At 35.3% G+C, this 18,911-nt stretch overlaps 1 long non-coding RNA gene across 1 annotated transcript; it reads right to left on the bottom strand.

Moving 5' to 3' along the window:
• Positions 1 to 336: 336 nt before the first annotated feature.
• LOC128291671 (uncharacterized) lies at positions 337 to 17,666 on the bottom strand. Its single transcript, XR_008281490.1, has 2 exons — positions 17,591 to 17,666; positions 337 to 593 (listed from the first exon to the last, which is right to left on the bottom strand). It is a non-coding gene; the product is annotated as an uncharacterized LOC128291671 (long non-coding RNA).
• Between the last annotated feature and the right edge of the window lie 1,245 nt (positions 17,667 to 18,911).

Below are 18,911 nucleotides of genomic sequence, written 5' to 3'. Positions count from 1 at the left end.
GCTTACGAGGCCCAAAACATACATCTGGAGTGGTTCGGGACCCAACCGAGAACTCATGAAAAACTTAGAAAATCTTTTGCATCAAGGCTTCATACGCCCGTGTGGGTATAGAGCACACGCCCGTGTGCTAGGGACATGCCCGTGTCCCAAACCCATGTCCAAAAACCTGGACAAATACAAGGCTATTTTCCAAGCCATTTTGTCACACTCATAATAGATACACGCATACTTATACAATAACATACAACATGGCAAAATTAGGTACTTAAACATTCCTAACATGTCATGATTATGGCAATTTCACATGCAATAGATATCATAGATTTTACTCACATCTTTACCACATTCATACTATAATCATTATAAACTCATCACATAATACCATAGCACATGCATGCATAATTAAAATAGATTTACAACCCCATAATCAAAATAGGTCAACACATATGGTTAAATCCATATCACATACTCTAATATTTAAACTCCTATACATGCCATAGGCTCAAAGTACTTGAAATCACTACACCAATAGCGTTAGCTTGACAGTGTGATAATATCTCTGACGGCCTCCAACCCGAGCTAACCTGGAAACTCTAGAAAACATGGGAAAGAAGAGGGGGGTAAGCTTTTGCTTAGTAAGTTCATATGAAAACAATAAGCACTCATTAACTTGTTTTATCAATGTTTACAACATATTCTCAAGTTCACTACAAGCTGTCTTTCTGAGCAACGGTCACTAAATTATTTATATCTGGAGCTACGAAACTTTGAACTAAGTTCCGTTAATTTTCCCTGAAACTAGACTTATTTTCCTTTCTTCCATAAAATTTTCAGAATTTTTGGTTAAGCCAAACAGTACAGTTTATTCCTCAAATTTACCCCTGATTCACTATCTGACAGTTCCGACCCTTCTGTACTAAAGTTCAATTATCTCATAGTACAAGACTCGAATAATGTTCTCGTATATTTCTCTTGAAACTATACTCATATGTCTACTTAATAATTGTTTTCTATAATTTTTTGTTGGGCCAATTAGTACAGTTTATTAGTTAAAGTCTCCCCTATTTCAGGGCATGACCACTCTGAACCCTGTGCACTACAAACCAAATTTCTCCCTGTACAAAATTGCAACGACCATTCCATTTATTTCCCCTAAAAATAGACTCAATAAGGAATCCATGCATGTAAGGTATGACTCTTAATAAGTTTTTTACAATTTTTGGTGAATTTCTAAAGTCAAAATAGGGGATCTCGAATTCATTCCAACCCTATTTTAGAAGAATTCAAATATCACAGAATATGGAATTCTTTTTCTTCCCCTGTTTCTTTCATGTGAAAATAGACTCATTAAGCTTTAATCCCATATTTTATTCTGCCTCTAACTTATTTTCCACTATTTTTAGTGTATTTTCAAAGTTACACTACTGCAGTAACTCAAATCTGTCAAGGCTAAATTACTCATTCATGATCATTGTTCACAAAATTAATACAACATCGTTTGTGTAACACCCCGTACCCGAGTCCGTTACCGGAGTCGAACACAAGGTGTACACAGACTTAACTTAATTGTTTTCACAGTCCATAAAAAAATTTCCAGACTAGCTGGTTACTGCATCACTGTCGCCTTAAAAATCATATCTTGAGTTTTAAAGCTCGAAAATCAGTTTTGTAATTTTTCCCTGAAACTAGACTCATATGTCCATCAACATATTTTTTTCTAGAATTTTTGGTCGGGCAAATTAGTACAGTTTATTAGTTAAAGTCTCCCCTAATCCAGGGTTCGACTACACTGACCTTCATGCATTACGAATTGGATATCTCCCTGTACAGGAATTTAATACTGATGCCGTTTGTTTCTATAGAAACTAGACTCAGAGAGGAATCTATACATATATGGCATGACTCCTAATTATCTCTGGTTAATTTATAATGAATTTCCAAAGTCGGAACAGGGAATCCATAAACCGTTCTGGCCCTGTTTCACGAAAACCTAAATATCTCTTAACATACGACTCATATGACCGTTTCGTTTCTTCCATATGAAAGTAGATTCATCAAGGTTCATTTACATAATTTTTTCACTATTTAATTCCATTCCTGTTATTTTTAGTGATTTTTCACATCCACACCACTGCTGCCGTCAGCATCTGTTTTCAGGTAAACTTTACCTATTTCGTGGTTTCCATGGACCAACTAGAGTTTTGTCATACATAGGTCCACCTATGATCATGTTTAGCCATTCCAAGGGCTGATCATTGCCCAACACTTCCATCCCAGTCCATAGTCAGATCATGAAACCATACATATATACATAAACACAAATGGTCTAATGCCATATTCCACTTTTACGAGCCATTTTCGCACGGCTGTACACACATACATCACAAAACGTACTTGAAAAACAGCAAAGGGTAGTCCTATACATGCCATATCCAGAGTTTAACTAAAAGAGTACCAAAGGGCTTTGATAGTGTGGATGACTTCGACTTCGATGATCCCGAATCCGATAGCTAACGAACAAAATCTAGAAAACAAAGAGCCAAAGCAACGGGGTAAGCATTTTATTGCTTAGTAAGTTTCAAGTAATGAAATCAGCTTTGACTAAAGTATTACGCTCACATAGCTAAATGAATCACTTTATTAATACACATTCTCATAATCATACTTACTTCACACTTCATCAACATATATACACACATGGTATCCACCTATCTAAGAGCCGAAAGTTCGTTAGTCGATTGAACGAACACTATTTCAAACGAATCGACTTTTCCGATGCACATGTGAACATACCTTATCGTATGGGTTTTTCGAGCGTATTAACTGAATTTATTACAGCACCAAAACGCTCACCTTCAAACCGAGTTTCTTCGGAATTTAGCCGGATATAACCACAAGCACAATTGCCTTGGTCTTAACCGGATTTGGTAACTTGCACAAATGCCTTGGTCTTAGCCGGATATAACAACTTCATACGAATGCCTTGGTCTTAGCCGGATATAATCACTAGCATAAATGCCTTCGGGACTTAGCCCGGTGTCATTCAAATGCTCATGTACACATATATCAATAATCACGACACATCCATATTTCATTCTCGTTACTAAGGCTCAAACACAAAAAATTTATCAAACCTTTCCAATTTCGGCTCAATAGCCACACACAAAGAGCATGATTTCAATTGACTTTATAACTTAGTCCCTACGCACATTCGGCTGTCCGCCATAATATGACAAATCATTTCAATATAATTCAAGTAGGGTCATTACTCGAAGACTTACCTCGGATGTTGTCGAACGATTCCGATGGCTATTCGACCACTTTTTCCTTCCCTTTATCGGATTTAGCTCCCCTTTGCTCTTAAGCTTAATTTAACAAATAAATTGATTTAATCATTTGAGCATCGAAAGAAGAATTCAAGGTACTTAGCCCACATATTTTCATTAGACATTAAGGTCACATATGTACGGAAATCATGAATCAAACTCAACACATTAGTTAGTACTCTCCTTAGCCAAATTTTCCAAGCCAAGAATAGGCATCAATATGCTTGCCTCTAACCGAATGCATGCACACCAATCCCCTCATGTGGCGAATATGCATGTCCATGTTGAGGCCAATTATACACTTAATACCACACATAAACGGCATACATTTTACTAACTAACGATTCCATATTGTAACTCAATACGCATCAATCATTTACTTCATAACCAAACATCATCATGTGAAAATATATACCTTGAGATAGTATATATGTCATATCAATACATCATGTGCAAACATATATATATATATATATATATGCTAGAGCCGAATCTCAAGTTGATTGTAACTAAACATGAACATAAATCCAAAACACAAATCTTACTTTCCATGCAATGAGCATAAATCATACTTATGGATGTACCATGGCCGAATACATCACAACACCATAATTTTTGGTCATGATTAAACAAAGAACTTAATGTCTTACTCAAAAATGCTAAAAAGAAAGTCCAAGAGCCATCAATCCACCATCACATGTATCATTAGCAAGCTTCATATTTAACATGCAATGGCATTAACACAAAATCCACCTTGGCCAAATACCATCCCCATGATATAACAAAGATTTGAACCATGGGCTAATAAGAGCATCAAGCTATCAACTAAAAACATGTATGAATCTCATGGCACAACCTCAAACATACCTTAATCTAGATACAAGTATGGCCAAACCTCCTCCTAATCCTCTTCCAAACCAAGCATGAAGCAAAACTTCTTCCTTCTTCCTTAGTATTTTCGGCCAAAAGGAATGAAAAAGGATGAATCAATTTTTTTTTTTTTGCTTTTCTTCAACTCACGGCAAAGGGGAGGGGGAGAAGCCTTCACACAAATTTTTTTTTTCATTTTTTTATTACCATACAACTTATTTTATTTATTCCAACATAAACCACTTACAAAACATGTTTCATGACATGTTTTGCCCATCCCCTTGTCATGGCCGCCACTAGTTCTTAAATGGGGAAATTTGACATGCAAACCCCTCATTTTTGCATGCATGATCAACTAGTCATCACACATTTCCCCATCATACTTTCAAAGTTTACTACTAGGTCCTTTCTAGTGAAATTCACATTTATAACTCTAAATCAAAACATCAAAAATGTCACACATGCGTTAACACACATTATAGGCATCAAAATAAATTTTAAATTATTTTTGTGCCTCAGTTTTGTGGTCCCGAAACCACATTCCGACTAGGGTCGTTTTAAGGCTGTCACAGTTTGTATAATCATCACCGAGACATTCATATCACATTTTCATTTACCATCTTACCATATTGTTGTTATGTCGAGTTTTCAACCCGAGGGTTAAGTACATACCTGTTCAAAGTATCCATTTCGCAACATTTACCAATACGTCCCTTTCATCTCGAGTATTTCTCCATTTGAGTAGAATTTTACCCGTTGAACACATTGGAATATAATTCGGATACATGGAAAGTTTGCACATAAGTGCCACATATGTAGCCAAGCTACCATGTAACCCGCCCATAAGTGAACTCGGACTCAACTCAACGAGCTCGGATGCCTAGTTACATCTCACGAACTCGGACTCAACTCAACGAGTTCGAACATTCGCATCCATAAGTGAACTCGTACTCAACTCAACGAGTTCGGATGCTCAACCATCCTAGTGCCATGTCACTTGTATCCTAATCTATTCCTAAGGTTCAAACGGGATTTTCCTTGAACACATATTGTGACAGCCCTAATTTGACCCTAGTCGGAAAGTGGTTTCGGGACCACAAAAACCGAGTCGTAAAAATAATTAACCGTCATATTTGATGCTTATTATATGTATGTATGCATGTGTGAAAATTTCATGTTTGAATTTTGTTAATTGTAAGTGAATTTTATTAAATAGGACTTATATGAGAAAATTTAGAAATGTGCTAGACAAAGGTAAAATTGATCTAATAGTGCATGATGTCAAAAAAAAATGTACTTGCATGTCAAACTAGCCAAATTTTAGATAGTGGCCGGCCATGTTATAGATTAAAGAATATTATAACTATTTTATGCTAATAGTTTATGTTACAAAATGAAATAATGAATAAGGTTAATAAAATACTAGTTAGTGGGAGGAGAAACCAAAGTTAGCCTATGTTTTCTCCTCCATTGCCGTAACTAGAGAAAGAAGAGGAAGAAAAGTCTTTGGGGAAGAAAATTCGGCTAAGGTGGATAGCTAAAGTAAGGTAAGTTCAATGTCATTCTTGGAAAACTTATGCACCATTTGGATGATTAGTTTAAATTCTACCTATTTTATGGTTTGAAGATAGGTTTTGTATGAGTTAAGTTTCGGTTAAGGTGGATTGTTTTGATGTCATTAGCATGCTAAGTTTGAAGCTTTGTAATGATACATGTGATGGTGGATTGATTAATTGGGTTTTATAAGGAAATTATGCCATAGCCGAATGTGTCTTGAAGAAGATGTCATATGTGCTTATTATAAGTATATGTGTATTCGGCTAATGAGTTTGAATTGAAGTTTCGATAGGTTGTGGGTTGAGTGGCTGAGTGAACTATAGGCTTTGCAAGGATGGAATTTACTTATAAGTTGTGTGTGTATGGCTTTATTTGTTAATGACATTTAACATTATTTTTCATTTATATATATTTGTGCATTCGTTTTTTTTTGGGAGATATGGTAAGGGATAGATTGATGTTCTAACGGTTTAATGGAGTTTGAACTAGTAAATACTTAATTGTTGGTATTTATATGTGAAAGAGATGAACTTGAACTTATTAAGTTGGATGAATAAATCTTTTGTCTATCTTAGGGTTAAATTAAAGAAAATGCCATTGGGTGCTTGAATAAAATAATTAGAGATTATTTTATATATATAAATCAAAAGGTTCGGCTTTGTAAATGAATTTAAGAGTTTAAATCTTGAATAATGTTATGCATAGGTTTCAGCTATGAATCCTTGTGTTATAACACTTGCTTAATAATGAAAGAACATGAGCTTAAAGCTTGAGTAACACTCGGCTTTAGTGTAAGTTAAAATTTGTTAGAAAATAATTTCCAAGTTAGTAGATTATGTGTTAAGTGAGGGATTTAGATTGTATATATATGTATACGTATTTATATTGAAATATTAAGGCTATGATAGCCAATTGAGGGTTTCGGCCAAAATATTAAAATAAATTGGTGTGAATGTTTGAGTGATGAATTTGACTCTTGTGTCGATTTGGGACGATATGTGTATTTATATGAAACTAAATGATGTTAAATAAATTCGATTATGCATGGTATTAAGCTAGTATTATGATCGTTGGTACATGAGTAGAGCATATGTATGATGTTTAATATCTAGTTAATAACATCATTTGTACTTAATTGTATGGTATACATGTATTAAATCGAATAGCTAAATTGATAAGTTATTTAATAAAATCTATTTGTTGAATCAAGCTCAAGAGCTAAGAGGGTCAAAATGAGATAAAGGAAAAGAAAAGCAATCGAGTAGTCCATCGCAACTATTCAAAATATCCGAGGTGAGTCTTTGAGTAACGGAACTTAGCTTATGATTTTATAGGTATCATATAAAAGCATAGTAGATAAATTGTGATCTTATGGTTCTATATAAATTACATAGTAAAATAAATGATTTTTATTTTATATGACTTGGAGCCGAATGGTTAAAGAATTCATGTGGAATAGCGAAATGAAATCATTATTACGTGTATGTAGCTATTGAGCCGTAAGAGTAAGGGTTGATAAGCATGTTGAACTTGTTTTCTAGTAATGTAATGGAAATGCTATTGGGTTATGATATATATGTGCATAGCATTCGTGTGGGTTATTATAACCGGGTTAAGTCCCAAAGGCATTCGTGCGGGTTATTATAACCGGGTTAAGTCTCGAAGGCATTCGTGCTGGTTGTTACATCCGAGCCAAATTCCGAAAGTATTTATGTTTGGAAAGGTGCGATTCTGTCGTAATAATTCCGATTAATGTGCTCATAATCCCTAATATGACCAGGTATAGATCGTATATACATTGGAAAAATTTGGTACAGTATAAGTTGTGATTATGTAATCGAATAATGCTCTCCCGGCCATTTCTTGGGGTTATATGAAGTCTATAGTTCACTCGAGTTAAATGAAATTGATTCAAATGAAATTTAGTTAAGTTTGACTTCGAATGTGTAAACATATTGATAGAAGTGTAAATTAAAATGAATATGTGATCTTGTGCATAGGCATTTATTTATCCTTATGAATGCTATTTCTTTTGTGTTTTTGTTTCAAATGATCTCCTCACTTATGAACTTACTAAGCATCGAAACACTTACTCTGTTGCTTAAATTCTCAGTATTATAGATTTTGTTCGTCAGCTATCGGACTCGGAAGTGTCAAAGTCGAAGTCATCCACACTATATAAGCCCCTTTTTGGTACTCTTTTAGTTGAACTTTGATAATGGCATGTATAGGACTGACCTTTGTTGTTAATTAAGTATCTTTTGGTAATGTATATTCGTATAGCCATGCGAAAATGGCTTGTATATTTTGAGTATAGCATTATAATCATTTTGTATATGTGGTCTTATGATATGGTTATTGAGTGGTATGGAAATGCTTGGTAATGATTAGCCATTGGAATGGCTAATCATGATCATATTTGGAGCTATGTATGTCAAATTGCTATCTAATCCATGGAAACAATGAAATAGGTAAAATTTACCACAAAATAGATTCAGACAGCAGTAGTGATGTGAATTTGAAAAATCACTAAAAATAGTAGAAATGGAATTAAATAATGAATAAGTTATGGAATCGAAGCTTGATGAGTCTATTTTCATATGAAAGAAGAAAAATAGGTATATGAGCTATATTTTATGAGATGTTTAAATTTTTGTGAAATAGGGCCAGAGCGATTTCTAGATCCCCTGTTATGAATTTGGAAATTCACCATAAATTTTACAAAGATAATTATAAGTCATGATTTATATGTACAGATTCATTATTGAGTCTAGTTTTATTAGAGACAAACAGCATAGTCATTGAAGCTCTGTATAGGGAGATATCTGATTCGTAATATATAGAGGTAAGAGTAGTCAAACCCTAAAACAGGGGAGACTTTAACTAATAAACTGTACTAATTGGCTTGACCAAAAATTCTGCAAAACAATTAGTAGATAGATGTATGAGTCTAGTTTTAGGAAAATTTTACGGAACTGGATTTCGAGTTTTGGAACTCGAGATATGATTTTAAAGCGATCGTGATGCGCTTAGCCACTTGTCCGAAATTTTAAAATGAATTGTATGAAATTTGTTTAAGTAATGAATTAAGTCCGTTAACACCTCGTGTTCGACTCAAACAGCCTCTAAAATGCAAGCGTTACATTTTATTGGTATCAGAGCTACGGTTTAGTCAATTCTAGGACTACCGTAATACGTATGGGTATAGCTATACATGCCATTATGCGTTTATCTGATAGTGTGATGATTTATGACAGTTGAAATGTGTTTTTCGTATAGTAATGGATTCTGATCCTGATCGAGCAGTAGCTAACGATATTGAGAGTGTAGCGCCTGCTCCCGCGCACGAGACAGTGCCGATTGACTCTTAATTAAATGCAAGTAATCAAAATGATGAGGCAAAACAAGCCTTCTATGCTATGATAAACGACTGGTTTACCCAATATGTTCGAACTAATCCGGCTGTTGCACAACCCTCACCCCCGACTAATACAAACCCTGCACCTGTAATATCTCCTGTAGTTGACCCGTTGAGGTTGAACAAGCCCCCGGTTGATTGGATTCGAAAGCATGGGGCTACTGAGTTCAAGGCTACTTGACGATGATGATGCTTTGGCGGTGAGTTTTGGTTTGATAATACCGTTCGTGTGTTCGATGAATTATCGTGCACACTTGATGAATGTTTAAAATGTGCTATATCTCTGTTACATGATTCTGCCTACTATTGGTGGAATACTTTGGTTTCCGTCGTGTCGAGAGAACGGGTTACTTGGGAATTCTTTCAAACCGAGTTCCGTAAGAAATATATCAGTCAAAGATTCATCGATCAGAAACGGAAAGAATTTCTTGAGCTTAAGCAGGGTTCTATGTCAGTTACTGATTATGAGCGAAAGTTTGTCAGACTTAGTAGATACGCTCGGGAATGTGTTTCGTCCGAGGCTATCATGTGTAAATGCTTCGAGGACGGGTTGAACGAAGATATAAAACTATATGTTGGCATTCTTGGAATTAGAGAATTTGTAGTACTTGTCGAGCGAGCTTGCAAAGCCGAAGAGCTCAGTAAGGAGAAAAGAAAAGCTGAAGTGGAAGCAAGAGAGTTTCGTAAGAGATCTTCGGGAAAGCCCTTTCAACAATCATCGAAGAAATTTAGAAATGATCCAGGCCGATCTAAAGACACTTCGGGCTTTTCCAGACGAGATCGTGATCGACCCCCTGTGAGTACGCGAGTCACTTTGGTTGCCAGTGTTGGAAATGATCGTCGGGACAGGACAGAGTGCCAGTATTGCGATAAATGGCATTCGGGGAGTTATAGATTCCATGACCGCTCCTGTTATAAGTGCAGATCAACTGACCACTTTATCAAAGATTGTCCAAGACTGTCTGATCAGAATGTAAATCAGAGTGGGAAACTGGGTGCTACAATAGCACGAGGTAGGCCACCTAGGAATACGGGGAATGCTAGCAGCGGTCAGAGAGGGTCTAAAGATGTTACCACCAGATCTGAGGCTCGTGCTCCTGCTAGAGCTTATACTATACGTGCACGTGAGGATGCTTCTTCGCCTGATGTTATTACCGGTACTTTCACTCTCTTTGATACTGATGTGATTGCTTTGATTGACCCTGGATCTACTCATTCTTATGTATGTGAGACTTTAGCATCCAGTAAGACTTTACTTGTTGAGTCTACTAAGTTCGTTATTAGAGTGTCGAATCCCTTGGGTCGTTATGTGCTTGTCGACAAGGTGTGTAAGAAATGCCCCTTAATAATCCGAGGCTCCTGTTTTCTGGCCGACTTGATGCTTTTACCGTTTGATGAATTTGATGTTATTCTTGGTTTGGACTGGTTGATCGTACATGATGCAGTTGTGAATTGCAAAAGTAAGACTATTGATTTGAGGTGTGCAAATAATGAGATAATCCGAGTTGAGTCTACTGTTTTGAATGGATTGCCAACAATAATATCCTCGATGTTAGCTCAAAAATATGTGAGAAAGGGTGTGAAGCGTATCTTGCATACGTGCTTGATAATAAAGAATCGTAAAAGAAACTTGAATCGGTACCAGTGGTTTGTGAATATCCGGATGTTTTTCCGAATAATTACCGGGTTACCACTGCTCGGGAGGTAGAGTTTGGCATCGAACTTGTACCGGACTACATCGATTTCGATAGCTCCGTGATCGTATAGCACCAACGAATTAAAGGAATTGAAAGCTCAGTTGCAAGAGTTGATGGATAGAGGTTTCGCTCGACCGAGTTTCTCACCTTGGGGTGCACCAAGATTGTTTGTGAAAAGAAGGACGGAACCATGAGGTTGTGCATCGACTATTTTCAGCTGAATAAAGTGACAATAAAGAATAAATATCCGTTATGCGTATTGATGATTTGTTTGATCAACTAAAGGGAGCCTCAGTGTTTTCAAAGATAGATTTGAGATCGGGTTATTATCAGTTGCGAGTTCGAAATTCAGATATACCCAAAACTGCTTTTAGAACGAGATACGGTCACTACGAGTTCTTAGTGATGCCGTTTGGACTCACTAATGCCCCTGCGGTATTTATGGATTTGATGAATCGGATCTTCAGACAGTATTTGGATCGGTTTGTAGTTGTGTTTATTGATGACATTTTGGTCTATTCGAGAGATGAAACCGAACGTGCTGAGCACGTGAGATTAGTGTTGCAGATTTTATAGGATAAGCAGTTATATGCTAAGTTCAGTAAATATGAGTTCTGGTTGAGAGAAGTTAGCTTTTTGGGTCATGTGGTATCTGCATCGGGTATTTAGTTGATCCGAGCAAAATTTCAGCCATACTTAACTGGAAGCCTCCGAGAAATATTACTGAGGTTCGGAGCTTTTTGGGACTTGCCAGTTACTACAGACGGTTTGTAAAGGGTTTCTCGATGATAGCCACACCAATGACGAAACTACTTCAGAAAGATGTTAAGTTTGAATGGACAGAAAAATGTCAGAAAAGTTTCGATCAACTAAAAACTTATTTGACTGTAGCTCCAGTACTAGTGCAGCCCGAATCAGGCAAAGAGTTTGTCATTTACAGTGATGCATCCTTACTTGGGTTGGGTTGTGTATTGATGCAAGAAGGTCGAGTTGTAGCTTATGCGTCGAGGCAATTGAAGCCACATGAGAAAAATTATCCAACCCATGATCTCGAATTAGCTGCCATCGTATTCGCTTTGAAAATATGGCGACATTACTTATTTGGTGAGAGGTGCCATGTATTTTCGGATCACAAAAGTCTCAAATATTTGATGACTCAAAGAGATTTGAATCTGCGACAAAGACGTTGGCTTGAGTTGTTAAAAGATTATGAGCTTGTCATTGACTATCACCCGGGAAAGGCTAATATGGTTGCGGATGCTTTAAGTCGTAAATCACTGTTTGCTTTACGAGCGATGAATGTACACTTGTTTGTTCTATCCGATAATGTGTTAGTAGCAGAATTAAAGGCCAAACCATTGTTGATTCATCAAATTCATGAAGCTCAGAAAATCGATGATGAATTGGTTGCAAAACGGGCTGAATGTGTTTCGAATATGGAATCAGAGTTTCAAATTGATGATGACAATTGTTTGAGGTTCAGAAGTCATTTGTGTGTTCCAAGAAATTCAAAACTTATTTTGATGATTCTGAACGAAGCTTATTGTAGCCGAATGTCAATTCACCCGGGGAGTAAGAAAATGTACAACGATCTGAGACGTCAGTTTTGGTGGCATGGTATGAAACGAGACATTTCCGATTTTGTTTCGAAGTGTTTAATATGTCAACAAGTGAAAGCGGAACATCAAGTGCCTACAGGTTTTCTTCAGCCGATCATGATACCTGAATGGAAATGGGATCGAGTCATGATGGATTTTGTATCTGGGTTGCCATTGTCGGCAAGTAAGAAAGATGCGATTTGGGTTGTTGTTGATAGACTGACTAAGTTGACTCATTTTATTCCCGTACGTACGGATTATTCACTGGATAAACTAGCTGAATTGTATGTTTCTCAGATTGTAAGATTACACGGGGTACCTATTTCTATTGTGTCGGATAGAGATCCGAGATTCACCTCGCGATTTTGGAAGAAATTGCAAGAAGCTTTGGGTACCAAGTTACATTTTAGCACCGCTTTTCATCCCCAGACTGATGGTCAATCCGAGCGGATAATTCAGATACTCGAGGATATGTTGAGATGTTGCGTCCTTGAGTTTAGTGGTTCATGGGAGCGGTATTTACCTTTAATTGAATTCGCTTACAACAATAGTTTTCAATCAAGCATTAAGATGGCACCTTACGAGGCTTTGTACGGTCGTAAATGTCGTACACCCTTGTTTTGGACCGAACTCACTGAGAATAAGATTTACGGAGTTGATTTGATTAAAAAAGCCGAACAGAAAGTAAAAGTGATCCGTGAAAATATAAAAGCAGCATCAGACCGTCAGAAATCGTATGCAGATTTGAAACGGAAGGATATAGAGTATCAGGTCGGAGACAAAGTGTTTCTTAAAGTTTCACCATGGAAAAAGATACTCAGATTTGGCCGTAAAGGCAAATTGAGCCCGAGATTTATCGGACCATACGAAATTTCAGAGCGGATTGGACCGGTTGCCTATAGACTACTTTTGCCACCTGAACTTGAAAAGATTCACAACTTTTTTCATGTTTCGATGCTTCGTCAGTACAGATCCGATCCTTGTCATGTGATTAATCCAACAGAGATTGAAATTCAATCTGATTTAAGTTATGAAGAAGAACCGGTTCGTATTTTGGTTCACGAGGTAAAAGAATTACGGAATAAGACAATTTCGTTAGTAAAAATGCTATGGGTCAAACACGGAGTTGAAGAAGCTACTTGGGAGCTTGAAGACTCCCTGAAAGAACAATATCCTAATTTATTCGCTGGTAAGATTTTCGGGGACGAAAATTTCTAAGGGGGAGAGAGTTGTGACAGCCCTAATTTGACCCTAGTCGGAAAGTGGTTTCGGGACCACAAAAACCGAGTCGTAAAAATAATTAACCGTCATATTTGATGCTTATTATATGTATATATGCATGTGTGAAAATTTCATGTTTGAATTTTGTTAATTGTAAGTGAATTTTATTAAATAGGACTTATATGAGAAAATTTAGAAATGTGCTAGACAAAGGTAAAAGTGATCTAATAGTGCATGATGTCAAAAAAAAATGTACTTGCATGTCAAATTAGCCAAATTTTAGATAGTGGCCGGCCATGTTATAGATTAAAGAATATAATAACTATTTTATGCTAATAGTTTATGTTACAAAATGAAATAATGAATAAGGTTAATAAAATACTAGTTAGTGGGAGGAGAAACCAAAGTTAGCCTATGTTTTCTCCTCCATTGCCGTAACTAGAGAAAGAAGAGGAAGAAAAGTCTTTGGGGAAGAAAATTCGGCTAAGGTGGATAGCTAAAGTAAGGTAAGCTCAATGTCATTCTTGGAAAACTTATGCACTATTTGGATGATTAGTTTAAATTCTACCTATTTTATGGTTTGAAGATAGGTTTTGTATGAGTTAAGTTTCAGTTAAGGTGGATTGTTTTGATGTCATTAGCATGCTAAGTGTGAAGCTTTGTAATGATACATGTGATGGTGGATTGATTAATTGGGTTTTATAAGGAAATTATGCCATAGCCGAATGTGTCTTGAAGAAGATGTCAATGTGCTTATTGTAAGTATATGTGTATTCGGCTAATGAGTTTGAATTGAAGTTTCGATAGGTTATGGGTTGAGTGGCCGAGTGAACTATAGGCTTTGCAAGGATGGAATTTACTTATAAGTTGTGTGTGTATGGCTTTATTTGTTAATGACATTTAACATTATTTTTCATTTATATATATTTGTGCATTCGTTTTTTTTTTTTTGGGAGATATGGTAAGGGATAGATTGATGTTCTAATGGTTTAATGGAGTTTGAACTAGTAAATACTTAATTGTTGGTATTTATATGTGAAAGAGATGAACTTGAACTTATTAAGTTGCATGAATAAATCTTTTGTTTATCTTAGGGTTAAATTAAAGAAAATGCCATTGGGTGCTTGAATAAAATAATTAGAGATTATTTTATATATATAAATCAAAAGGTTCGACTTTGTAAATGAATTTAAGAGTTTAAATCTTGAATAATGTTATGCATAGGTTTCGGCTATGAATCCTTGTGTTATAACACTTGCTTAATAATGAAAGAACATGAGCTTAAAGCTTGAGTAACACTCGGCTTTAGTGTAAGTTAAAATTTGTTAGAAAATAATTTCCAAGTTAGTAGATTATGTGTTAAGTGAGGATTTAGATTGTATATATATGTATACGTATTTATATTGAAATATTAAGGCTATGATAGCCAATTGAGGGTTTCGGCCAAAATATTAAAATAAATTGGTGTGAATGTTTGAGTGATGAATTTGACTCTTGTGTCGATTTGGGACGATATGTGTATTTATATGAAACTAAATGATGTTAAATAAATTCGATTATGCATGGTATTAAGCTAGTATTATGTTCGTTGGTACATGAGTAGAGCATATGTATGATGTTTAATATCTAGTTAATAACATCATTTGTACTTAATTGTATGGTATACATGTATTAAATCGAATAGCTAAATTGATAAGTTATTTAATAAAATCTATTTGTTGAATCAAGCTCAAGAGCTAAGAGGGTCAAAATGAGATAAAGGAAAAGAAAAAGCAATCGAGTAGTCCATCCGCAACTATTCAAAATATCCGAGGTAAGTCTTTGAGTAACGGAACTTAGCTTATGATTTTATAGGTATCATATAAAAGCATAATAGATAAATTGTGATCTTATGGTTCTATATAAATTACATAGTGAAACAAATGATTTTTATTTTATATGACTTGGAGCCGAATGGTTAAAGAATTCATGTGGAATAGCAAAATGAAATCGTATTACGTGTATGTAGCTATTGAGCCGTAAGAGTAAGGGTTGATAAGCATGTTGAACTTGCTTTGTAGTAATGTAATGGAAATGCTATTAGGTTATGATATATATGTGCATAGCATTCGTGAGGGTTATTATAACCGGGTTAAGTCCCGAAGGCATTCGTGAGGGTTATTATAACCGGGTTAAGTCCCAAAGGCATTCGTGCGGGTTATTATAACCAGGTTAAGTCTCGAAGGCATTCGTGCTGGTTGTTACATCCGAGCCAAATTCCGAAAGTATTTATGTTTGGAAAGGTGCGATTCTGTCATAATAATTCCGATTAATGTGCTCATAATCCCTAATATGACCGGTATGGATCGATATACATTGGAAAAATTTGGTACAAGATAAGTTGTGATTATGTAATCGAATAATGCTCTCCCGGCCATTTCTTAGGGTTATATGAAGTCTATAGCTCACTCGAGTTACATGAAATTGATTCAAATGAAATTTAGTTAAGTTTGACTTCAAATGTGTAAACATATTGATAGAAGTGTAAATTAAAATGAATATGTGATCTTGTGCATAGGCATTTATTTATCCTTATGAATGCTATTTCTTTTGTGTTTTTGTTTCAAATGATTTACTCACTTATAAACTTACTAAGCATCGAAACACTTACTCTGTTGCTTAAATTCTCGGTATTATAGATTTTGTTCGTTAGCTATCGAACTCGGAAGTGTCAAAGTCGAAGTCATCCACACTATCTAAGCCCCTTTTTGGTACTCTTTTAGTTGAACTTTGATAATGGCATGTATAGGACTGACCTTTGTTGTTAATTAAGTATCTTTTGGTAATGTATATTCGTATAACCATGCGAAAATGGCTTGTATATTTTGAGTATAGCATTATAATCATTTTGTATATATGGTCTTATGATATGGTTATTGAGTGGTATGGAAATGCTTGCTAATGATTAGCCATTGGAATGGCTAATCATGATCATATTTGGTGCTATGTATGTCAAATTGCTAGCTAATCCATGGAAACCATGAAATAGGTAAAATTTACCACAAAATAGATTCAAACAGCAGTAGTGATGTGAATTTGAAAAATCACAAAAAATAGTAGAAATAGAATTAAATAATGAATAAGTTATGGGACCGAAGCTTGATGAGTCTATTTTCATATGGAAGAAGCAAAACAGGTATATGAGCTATATTTTATGAGATGTTTAAATTTTTGTGAAATAGGGCCAGAGTAATTTCTGGATCCCCTATTATGACTTTGGAAATTCACCATAAATTTTACAAAGATAATTATAAGTCATGATTTATATGTACAGATTCATTATTGAGTCTAGTTTTATTAGAGACAAATGGCATAGTCATTGAAGCTCTGTACAGGGATATATCTGATTCGTAAGACACAGAGGTCAGAGTAGTTGAACCCTGAAACAAGGGAGACTTTAACTAATAAACTGTACTAATTGGCTCGAATAGAAATTCTGGAAAAAAATTAGTAGATAGATGTATGAGTCTAGTTTTAGGAAAAATTTACAGAACTGGATTTTGAGTTTTGGAACTCAAGATATGATTTTTAAAGCGACTATGATGCAGTTAGCCAGCTTGTCTGGAAATTTTAAAATGAATTGTATGAGCTGTTTACGTAATGAATTAAGTCCGTTAACACCTCGTGTTCGACTCCGGAAACGGTCTCAGGTACGGGCGTTACACATATCCTTGCCATCTTCCGTAAAATACCGAAACCAATACTCGGTAGCACTTTATATTTAACAGATAATACACATAACTTGCATTTTATTTGAAAATAACCACAAAGCATATATTTCATGATAAAAATCAACATATCATATATTTAACATCAATAACTTAAAAATAACAATTATGCTACATTATTTACACAGGAACTTACCTCGATACCACAAATGTGAAAAAAAAAGGCGTAATTATCCCTTAATCGATTTCTTTCCGTTCTAGGTCCAAATCTCGATTTTTATCATCTAAAATATCACATTCAACTTATTAAAACAATGTACTGATCAAATTAGTCCATTGACACACTTGGGCAATTTTTACAATTTTGCCCGTATATTTTGCCAAAATTACCAAATTACCCCTAGGCTCGTAAAATAATTTTTATCACATTTCTTTACTCCTTGAGTCTAGATGAACCATTTTCATAACTATAGCAACTCATAATTTCAACTATTTCACACATTTACAACTCATTTTACAACTTAGCAATCTAGCCATTTTTAAGGTGTTTTCATGCAATTTCTTTCACAAAAGTTGTTTATTAGACAACTAGGACTCATAATCTTCCATAAAAACACAGGAAACAACACATTTACTCTCATGGAAAAACCCTAGACTCTTCATCATTTTGCAAAATAGACCCCTCATATGAAAGCTCATGCTTTAGGGGTTCCAAAAATGTAAAAATTATCAAGAAAGACATTAAAAATCACTTACTAGCAAGGGATGTAAGTGGCTAATATTTCAGAGCTTCAAAACCCCTTTCTTTTCTGCCATCTACGGTGGAGGAGAAGAGAAAAATGATAGCTTTTTCTTTTTGATTTGTTAATAATAAAACTAGTCAAAATTGGTAACCAAATTTCACCTAATTTTTACTTTTCAACAATTTTGTCTCCCATGGCCGGCCATCACACTTTCAATGGCCTAATTTCACTTTAAAGACCCTCAATTTAAAATACAAGGCAATTTAACACCTTTAGGTATTAAAACTCAACTTTTACCTTTTACAAGATTTAGTCCTTTTTCGAAATTAGACTAGAAATCGCTAAAATTAACTTACCAAAATTTACATGCACTTATAAAATTATATTATAACAGAAAATAATACTAAAATAATTTTCTCTGGCCTCAGAATAGTGGTCCCGAAACTACTATTCCGACTAGGCCCAAAATCGGGTGTTACAGGCATCATAGAGGATGACTCCCAGAAGATAGAGATATTGATGTGACTAACTGGACTGACAATACATCGGACTGGCCTAAGAAGAATAGATCTTAAATCAATTTATGAATTTATTCACTTGTGACATTCATAGTGTGACATACCTAGATCCTGAGTGGATGAAGAAATATGTATGCACGACTTGTATACTTTGATGTAAGTAAAAGCCTGAGTTCAAATAGATAAGAAACTAAAAGCTGGTGCATTGGGTATATGACTTTTGTAGTATGTAGCGTCCTTCACAACAGTGGAATTC

The sequence above is a fragment of the Gossypium arboreum genome, chromosome 4 (assembly GCF_025698485.1).
Source record: "Gossypium arboreum isolate Shixiya-1 chromosome 4, ASM2569848v2, whole genome shotgun sequence".
In the NCBI taxonomy this organism is placed as follows: domain Eukaryota; kingdom Viridiplantae; phylum Streptophyta; class Magnoliopsida; order Malvales; family Malvaceae; genus Gossypium; species Gossypium arboreum.
Note: the sequence above shows the minus strand (reverse complement) of the source record. Positions and strands in the feature narration are given on the sequence as shown.